The sequence below is a fragment of the Rousettus aegyptiacus genome, unplaced genomic scaffold, assembly GCF_014176215.1.
Source record: "Rousettus aegyptiacus isolate mRouAeg1 unplaced genomic scaffold, mRouAeg1.p scaffold_m13_p_7, whole genome shotgun sequence".
Classification (NCBI taxonomy): domain Eukaryota; kingdom Metazoa; phylum Chordata; class Mammalia; order Chiroptera; family Pteropodidae; genus Rousettus; species Rousettus aegyptiacus.
Window position 1 is genome coordinate 22,259,015 of NW_023416310.1, and position 8,327 is coordinate 22,267,341.

Genomic DNA, 8,327 nt, shown 5'->3' on the forward strand with positions numbered 1-8,327 from the left:
AACACCGATGTATAAACATATATATGTGGTAAAAGTGTAAACAAACATATAGCAATGACGAACACTGATTTCAGGATAGTGTATCATTTGGTAACATTACTTGTTTGCTTCTGGTGTCTAGAGCAGGGATTATTAATTTGGTCTTGTTTTGTTTTATTTGAAAGTAATACAAATGATAAATGGCATTTGCTTTCAGGACATGTTCCCACAGGCCTGCTGAAATATCCACCCATGGTCATTATATATTAGACTATTGGCCATGGAGCTCCCATCAGGAGAAGATCTGGGATTTGTGAGGCCTAAAGCATCTGCAAATTCAGGGAACTTCTTTAAGAAAGTACATTATGAATCAAAATTAGACGCGAAAGCAAATACTTATTTAGTATGAGAAAGTAAGTCCCCCAAAATCACAAATTCTATGAAACTAACACCACAAACATACAAAAATATATATATTTTTTATTGATTAAATTTATGGCACACCTCTCTAATACTTTTTTCTCACTTTCCTGGCTGCAGAGTCTTTGTTTGGCTCTTCATGTTAAACCAATTTTAAAGAGAAAACAGAAAGCAGATTTCATTTTTCCTCTAGTGCAATTAACAAAGTTTTTTATTCATGGCTTAGAAAAATCTCTTTCAGCTTCATAACAAATTAGTGTTGATGTCATGTAAACTTTTAGGATTATTGTCAGATTTGGGGTATTCTCTATCAGGACTTTTTTGTGTAGGAGCTTCAGATTTTAGGGCATATTGAGTTTTCTTTTCAGTGACTAATTTCAAATACACTTTGAATTGAAAATACATGGGCATTTATAATTGTATTGCTGCATAGATTCTCAACAGGAGAGAAATTCCATTTTTAATCATCATTGATGAAGACAAAATCCTATTCTTACAGTTTTACCCATCTAGTGATTGGAAGAATTTTCCATAGACTAGTTTCTGGCTCCATACTTTTCAAACATTATTTCCCCTCCAAACACCACATATATACTGAGGGTGCTGGGCACTGTAGGACACTTTTACCTCTGACTTTGTACATGCTCCTATTACCTTTGAGTCTGCAATAGAGACCAAAGTTACTTCTGCTCCTCTAAGGCCTTACATCCGGGAAGCCAATGTTAAATATTTTGAAGGGAAAACAGAAGGCAGAGGGGTTTTGTGACTCTCTCCTGCATTTGGAACTCAAGGAGGGAACTGCTCCACAGAGTGATGTTGCTCCTATGAAAAATGGTCACAGATGAAAAACAATGGCGCATGAGGGTTATGTGGGAATGGGCCTTAGTTATGCCTTCTGGGCTTCCCTCGGCTGGGCTTGGAGGTCACCACATGCACAGCAGAGGACTAAGAAGATAGGTGAATTGGGAACCAGAGATCATCATTATTAGAACAGTAGTCAACTTGACCCAGGAACTGGATGGACATTGTAGGTGTGATTCAGACAGGTATGCCACAGCAAAGTGACTGAATCAGCAAACAAACAAACAAACAAACAAAAAAGAGTGCGGTGTTCTGGAAATGCCACAGAACAAAGCACAGGCAGATCAGCTCCAACTCCACAGATGAATGTAAGGTCCCCAGGGAGCAGGTTAGTCTCAGAACCTCATAGCGGAGCCAGCGAGCACCCCTCTAAGAGCCCTGGGCACCAGACTTGTATCCCAGGCCACCTTCCCCTGCCAAGTGGTGGCCTAAGTGGTGGTCCACTCTGTCTGAAACGCTGATCGTTTTACTTTCATTCTAGGAGGGAACAGAAACAATGGAGCTTAAGACACCGGAGTCAGATGTTTAAGTCACAAGGGAAGATCCCTGAAATCTGCTACCAAGACTTAGAACAACATCAAACATCAGATACTTGTGTCTGGTAATTTATATTAGCATAATAACATAAATTTATATGTATATTATATTACTTTTTTAAAGTTAAGCTTCACAATACTTTTAAAACAGAGATCCTATTATCTCCATTTCAAAACAGGAAACCTGAAGCCAAGAAAAATTAAATAATTTGCCAAAGGCTACTCAGCTTATAAAATAGGGGAACTCCACTTTGAATCCACAGGTAGAATGCAGTTCACACTTGAAGTGGCTACATTCTGTTTTCCTGGAGCAGCTTAAGGAGCTCCAGGTGAATGATACCAAGAGCTCCTTGGGGTTGGGCTGACCATCCCTCACCATAAGTCCCTTTCTTGTCACCATGTGACATCAGTGGCAGATCTCAGTAGATAAAGTCACCACTGCTCCAGTGTATTAAGTGTAGTCTGCTTCTTGACTCCAACACCCAAGCTGTTTTGGCAGAGGATCACGTGTTTTTGCAGAAGCGTTGCCTGTCAGCTATCACTACTCTGCGCATACCTTATTGGGCCATCGTGGCGGCAGCCAACCACGCCCTCCATCTTGTACGCATCTTATATCCATTCCAGAAGCCTGTGGGGCACCTTAAAGCCATGCTCACTCACAGCACAACCAAGTGTTGCGTATTTCAATCCATGGAAATTCATTCTTAGAAATAACCACACTTGCTATGGATAACCTAGAAACTGCAGCATCAAGGGCTCCAGATTGCAATTCTGACACTGTGTTAAGAACCCTTGAAAATGTATTTAACCTTAATGTACCTTCATTTCCACAGAGCTGAAGAAGGTACAACATACCACTAGCACATATAAGCCAGTTGGTTTGTTTTTTCTTGAGCAAGTATTCATGTTCAATGCACTTCTCTGCCCAGTCTTGCCATCTCCCCCAATGCCTCTTTTCCCTTGGCATCTGCTTCTCTCAGAGCTCTTGAGGACAGAGCCATATCCTTGCTGGTGCTGACAGTGCCCAGGGAGAGAGCTAGGATTTGTGCCAATCGTGCAGACTGCTGATGCTTCTAGAGCCTCTGGTCCACTGGGTCCCACAGCTGAGAAGTTTCCATACAAGGGCAGTGAGATCAGCCTCCCATCAGCCCTGCCACTTGGTTCTCAGCAGTTCTCCTTGTGCCTAAAGATTCTCAAATCTCTCCTGAATAGAGACTTTGCAGTTTCTTCCTCTCACCTTTTGCTGGGAATGCCTCAAAGTCTCTTGAATTTTTCTGTTTCTAATTTTGCCCCTCTAACCAAGGCTCTCCAGCAGCTTCCAAGAGGACAGGCAAGGAACAAATGCTAGTCCTCTCCTCTACCATTTACCTCTCCGGCTCTACTCTCAACGATTCCTACCAGCCCTAAACACCAAGGGCACTGGATGTTTGTTTGACCAACCAGCACAAAACAATGCTCATTAGTGATAACAATGTTAACAAAGCTGAAAGGGACTTGAAGAAGAAATATTGTCCTCGTTAGCTATATTTTGGCCCCAGTTCAGTAAAGCGAAATTGCCCTGTAACAAATGTTAAAAAGCAAATACTTAGGAATTTCATAATAGATTAAATATTTTCCTCCCATTCTTATTTTACATACGCAAACCCCAAAATGTGCATGTCCATCTGAAAAACAGCATTTTTAGATTTTAGCTCATGAGCATATTAAAATCATGACCAACAGCAAGCTATATCCTGTATTGGGACTCTTTCCTCATATACATTAATGTTTTCTTTTATTTCATCCTTAGTTGATGGTGACTGATAGGATTTATCAAACTCAGGACAATTAATTAAAAAATATGGGCAGTTCACCCTGATTGTAGGTGGAGGACTTGTTCTTCACTAGATAAGCAAGTTAGTTCTCACGACAAAAGTTACAATTGTATAAAAGGACACAAAAATCTTTCAGTCTAATACTTTAACAAGGAACACTATAACAGTGGTTTTAATATATCTTTCATAATGCTTGCTGAGAACTGAGGAGCTAGTTGCTATTCCATGGAGAGATTGATACATGATATATGGCTATTTCCCAAAATTAAGTCAGGAGAACTCTAGGAAACCACTGAAATTCCAGGTCTGTACACAGATGTTCTGGGGAGAATGGAAGGAAAACAGCAGGCCTTTAGTGAAAGACAGGAAAAGGGATATTATGGGACAAAGAAGCTAGTTGTAAGCCGTCCAGAATGGGAAAGAGAGACTAAGAGTTATGAAGTTAAGAGTTATGAAGGTGAGGAAATGCCCATCATGGGTGAAGAAGGAGCAAAGAAAAATTAGGCAACTAAAATTCAGGAACCAGAAAAAAGAGAATAAGTGGAATGTATTAGAGTCCCATACGAGTCTGGGGAATCTGTATCCGCTTACTGACTAATGGTGTTCCTCACGAGAAAGGAAATGAAGAGTTAGAAGATCTTGGTTTCTAGTCCACCCTCTCCAACATCCACTGAAGCAATCTGGGAAGCTATTCTCCTCCTGGGCAGCAGGGAAGGGGAGAAGTATGCAGACAACAAAGTGGAAGGGAAATATAAAGAGTAATAGCAGCAAATATTTTAATAGAGAAGAGACTTGGGAGGTGCTGCTGGAGAGACTCAAGAGTAAATGCAGGATCTGCCATGAGCTGGGGATCTATCTAGTAGACCGAGCCTCAGAGGGTCTGCATTGGACATGCAAATAGTGATCATAGATCCATAGGCATAGATTCTTTGATAATTTAGATCATTTGCAGTTCAATGAGCATGGGTGATAATATCTACGACCATGTCTGATTCTCCAGGCAGTGTACCTCAGGATATGATGTTGGCGTTGGGCACAAGCTGCCAATTCACTACAATGCCCAAGATGGCTCTCCTCTCTGGCCAGTGAGCCCTCCCATCACACCTGACGGCCTTCAGCAGATTCCTCCACACATAGACAGCTGAAACCTGCAGAGGCCTCTTTTTTGAGCAGAAAGGGCAACATTAAAACTCATAGGCTGCTTTTAGTTAACTCCTTGAGGACGTAATCTAATTTAGAGGGAAAGCTAGGTTAGTTCAATATTCTAAGTGGAATAATAATTGATAGTACATTAGGATGCTTTAGGCTAAAAATAACAGAAACTCCAACCAGGAAAGCCATCAACAAGCATGAGAATGTAGCAATATCTCATGTAACAGTAATTTCAAAGGCAGAATGTTTTCAGGGTTGGTTAATTCACTGTTCAATAGCATCATTAAGACATCTGGTGGTGGGGGAATTCCCCAGTTTTCTACTTTTCCTTTCTCTACAGGTTGACTATGGTCCACAGAGTTATCTTCCATAGTTGCAAACTGGTTGCCTACGTTATAAACACCCCATAATAACACAACAGTGTAAGCAAAAGACAGTCGTTTCTTGCTTGAATCTCCTTTCATCAGAAGGAAGATCTCCCATAGACTTTCTCTCAATCTCGTTGCTCAGAATTGCTACACGTACAAATTTCTAAACTAATCTCTGAGTTTATGGCCTCTGGCAACCCAATCAAAAGGAAAATGGACTTGCTATGATTGATTTAATGTAATCAAGATCCATCTTGCTTTGGGCTCAAACCAGCTTTCCCGGAAGCACATAAGTTAGTTGTCTTTTTTCTGAACAAAGTTGGGATATTATTAGCAAGGGAAGAGGGAGGAGTGGTTGATGAAGAGGCCACTCGTAGTGGTTGTTAGAGATCAGAACATGGAGCATGACTTCCAAATACGCCCTGACCTACCAGCTCCTCCTCTTCTGTTCCAACAATCCACTTGACATATGGAAAATGAACCCACGCCCACCCCTTTAAATTTGAGCATAACTGAAATAATGAAGGCTCTTCCACAATAGGTCGGGAGCAGTCTGAAAGCCCTGAGACCCAGTCGAGAATTGTACAATTACCAGAGAAATTAATGTGAATCATAGGCAGCTTATGTTGAAACATACCACCTATTGAGAAGCATAAGTTATGTCATCAGTGGTAAAAAAAAAAAAAAGGGCCTTCTACTTCCCAGTAAGTATTAGTCATGTACAGTTCCTATTTGTCCCTTGACATGGGATGTTTATAAAGTTCTTGGATTTTTATGAGGCCTCGTTATGTGGTTGAAAAGTCTGTTTATGTTATCGTCACATGCATTCTTATAATATAATCCTCTATAACAGGGGTTCCCAACCCCTGGGTTACAGACTGAGACTGGTCAGTCACCTGTTAGAAACCAGGTTGCACAGCAGGAGGTGAGCTATGGGTGGGTGAGCTAGAGAAGCTTCATCTGTATTTGCAGCCGCTCCCCAGCGCTAGCATCATCACCTTAGGGCCACCTCAGATCACCAGGCATTAGATTCTCAGAGGAACACCAGTCCCCGGTGCCAAAAAGTTTGGAGACCACTGCTCTATAACTCGCAGTGACTTGAATAAGTTGGGTTTTTCCCACCAGAAAATTAGTTTAACCTGGATGTTTGGAACCTGAAGATTTATTTTGATTCTCACATAATTGGCCTACAGAGTGATTTTTTTCACTTTGAATTAATTACAAGCATTTAAAAGGCAAGAAATTACACACTTTATAAAAAAAAAAAACTTAGATTTCTGGCTTTTCTTGAAAAATCGGGAGATCTGATCACCTGGGCTAGACTACCCACATAGTCACTGTTGTCTGAAGCTGACTGACGAGTGGATCCCTCTTTGGAAGGAAAACAGATTTTCCAGCTTTCCACAGACCCCATTTCTTATTCGTGCTGCCTACTTAGTCCGCCCCAAGCATTTGACCTTACGGCTCCTGGCTACCTAATCAAAAATACCCGTGGAGTTGTCTACTGGATCTGAGTTTAATAAACCCAAGACACGCAACCAGTTCAAGTTATCTTGAGACCAAAAAGCAAATATTTTTACGAAGGACGAGACATATGTGTATGTGGAATACGATCTCCTATCAGGAAATCTGAAACATGAGGTCCATCCCCAGAGGAAAAGCATTTTGAAACTCAGCCCTCTTCCCTCTCCCCACAAATCCTGGGAAGCTGGCCAGCCCTGATAAGAGAGAAAGGGGAGAGACTCAAACATCTCATTGTTTTTTGGTGTAGTCTACAACAATCACTGTGTCGCAGGAGGCCCTGGAGCACTAGATCTGATTACCTGCTGATGATCATTTCAGCTTGCAGGACAAGTTTGTTCCCATTAGTGGCTGTATACAATTACTATCTGATATTCTTTGGGGATTGTACCATGATATTCTTTTCAGGGATTTTTCATTTCTTTCACCATCCCCTACACACACACACACACACACACACACACACACACACACTATTTTGACATTGACATGCTTGACTGCAGGTGGCCCAAATGGAGTCTGCAAACTGGCTCAGTTTTATTGGCACTTTATACCTGTTTCTCAACATCCACATTTTCTTCCTTCTCTAATCCCCACCTCATGACCAAGCCCATTAAAACCCATCTTCCTCGCTGAATGTCAAAGTCCAAAACCGAGGGAAAGGAGGGCTAAGAGTGGGGGTGGGGGTAGATATTTCACCTGTTATTTTTAGTCTAAGTGCATAATTCTAAATTAAATCAGAACTTTAAAATGTCATAATTTAACATCTCAGGATCTCAGTCCAGAAATAGCCAATATTTAATATGAACAAAAATGTGCATAGCATATTGAAATGGGCAACTGAGTACTGATTCTTTAACTGATGAGATGACAAAAATAATTTTAAAAATTAGGACAGATAAAAAAAATAGCAAAAAGAAAAAGAGAAACAAGTATCCTAGAGATTACCGTGGCCTTTGGAGAAATTTCTATTAAACTAGATGTAGCCATAGAGAAATCAGGTTAGTGTAATAAGATCAGACATTTTGAGTCCAAAGCACCCCTTCAAGCATGGAAGGACACAAACAATGCTCTCTCCTGACAACCCAGGGTAAGATAGTCTTCTGTCTGTTCCATTTTCTGGTGGACTAAGGTACAGCCTCAGAAATATCCTGTTGCAAATAGACAGGCTCATTCTATCTAAAGAGTTTTCACACTTGGAATGTAGGCTCCAGAGGAACATGAAGGACATTTTCTAGAATTTCTCTCTCCTGATCCTTTTATAATCTTAGGAAGTGCCTGAAATAGAGTGATCAGGCATGAAACTATGAACAGAGAAATAGTCCATAGATCTTGGTGGTTTTATCTCCATCATTTAATTCAGCCCAATTCAATCAGAAGTTACTGGATACCTACTCTATGCCAAGCACCTATGAAAGAAGCCTACAACAAAGCCTTTGACCTCAAGAAGCTTGCCGTCTTACAGGGTGGGCTGAACCTGTACATATGAAGGAATTAGAGAACACCACCAGACAAGAATATAATTGAGCATTAAACCTGATCTAACTTCAACTTAATCTCAGTTTCATTATGTACCATTCCACAAATCTATGTACTAAATTCATTAAAATTTAAATATGTTAAAACCCATCATGGGCCACAGTCCAGCACTGCTAAAATGAGAAGATAAATAATAC